Source organism: Colobus angolensis, unplaced genomic scaffold, assembly GCF_000951035.1.
Source record: "Colobus angolensis palliatus isolate OR3802 unplaced genomic scaffold, Cang.pa_1.0 Scaffold237, whole genome shotgun sequence".
NCBI classification, from domain to species: Eukaryota; Metazoa; Chordata; class Mammalia; order Primates; family Cercopithecidae; genus Colobus; species Colobus angolensis.
This window is the reverse complement of record NW_012115566.1, coordinates 1,467,451-1,468,576: the sequence shown is the minus strand read 5'-3', so window position 1 is coordinate 1,468,576 and position 1,126 is coordinate 1,467,451. Positions and strand designations below refer to the sequence as shown.

Below are 1,126 nucleotides of genomic sequence, written 5' to 3'. Positions count from 1 at the left end.
AAAGATAATCCCCGTGGCTGAGAGAAAAAGGTAGAATCATCTTCAACTGTGCCTCAAATAATTGTATTTCTGGTTACAAATCATGTACCTTCGGTCATAACAACGTAAACCCAATTTTGTTAATGAGTGATGAGATTTAAAGGTGTTCTAAAGCAGTTAGCAGTTACAGGATTTTGACAGTTGGAGAAAGTTTGGCAGTATACAAGTGTGCCATGTTAAATACATCTGACCTTCAAAGCCAGCGACCCATTTTCAAGCATTTGAAGATGTCAGGACGCTCTGCCCAAGCCTGAAGAACGGGGAATAACAAACCAACGTTCTTATTCTTCAGCATACTAAAGTGGAGACGCCGGGGATCGAACCCGGGACCTCATGCATGCAAAGCACGCGCTCTACCACTGAGCTACATCCCCCAAATCCTGGGACTTTCTTTTCCCTTTGTTAACTCATATAGCTGTTAACAACATAGAGTAGCGCTACACAATTCCGCCGGCTTTTTCAATTTATATTCATAGAAAATCAAGTCTGTTCAACAAATTATTATTAATACTATACATAACTTCCCTGTGTCTTCCCTAAATTTCATTTACCACAAAGAGTTTATAAGTGTCGATTTATGTTAAGTTTGTTCCCTTTTTCTAGTAGCTTCTGGAGGGCAGAGGCTCATTGCGCTCACTGGACGGGACCGTTGAGTATTTCCCGGAACCGTTTATTAGCTCAGCCTTGGACATAAGTCCTTTTACTCTTCAGCAACAAAAACATGGCCCTTTCTCCCAGCTCTCGGGCGGTTGCTTTTAACCCGCAGATCGCAGTTTCAGCGGACTAACACTCCTCGCAGACCATGCCTCGCCTCTGCCTTCTTAGGATTCAGCTTGGGGTGGTCCGTTGACTTCTCCGGTGAACTTAGCGTTTGCGGCCGCATCACATCGCCAACCTGTGCCTCGCACTGCCTCTCATCTCCGTTTTCTTTCTTGCCCGCGTAAGTGTGGCGGACAGGGATCCTATTCCCTGCCTTCCATCCCGCCCCTTCCTCCTCGTCGCGGACTCCTCGTCCTCGCAAGTTCACCTCCCCATGGAGGTCCTCCTCTCTCTGTCACTGGAACAAGCCTTGCTCGGTCGTCAGTGT

At 46.7% G+C, this 1,126-nt stretch overlaps 1 non-coding gene across 1 annotated transcript; it reads right to left on the bottom strand.

Moving 5' to 3' along the window:
* Positions 1–341: 341 nt before the first annotated feature.
* TRNAA-UGC lies at positions 342–413 on the bottom strand. Its single transcript has one exon. It is a non-coding gene; the product is annotated as a tRNA-Ala (tRNA).
* Between the last annotated feature and the right edge of the window lie 713 nt (positions 414–1,126).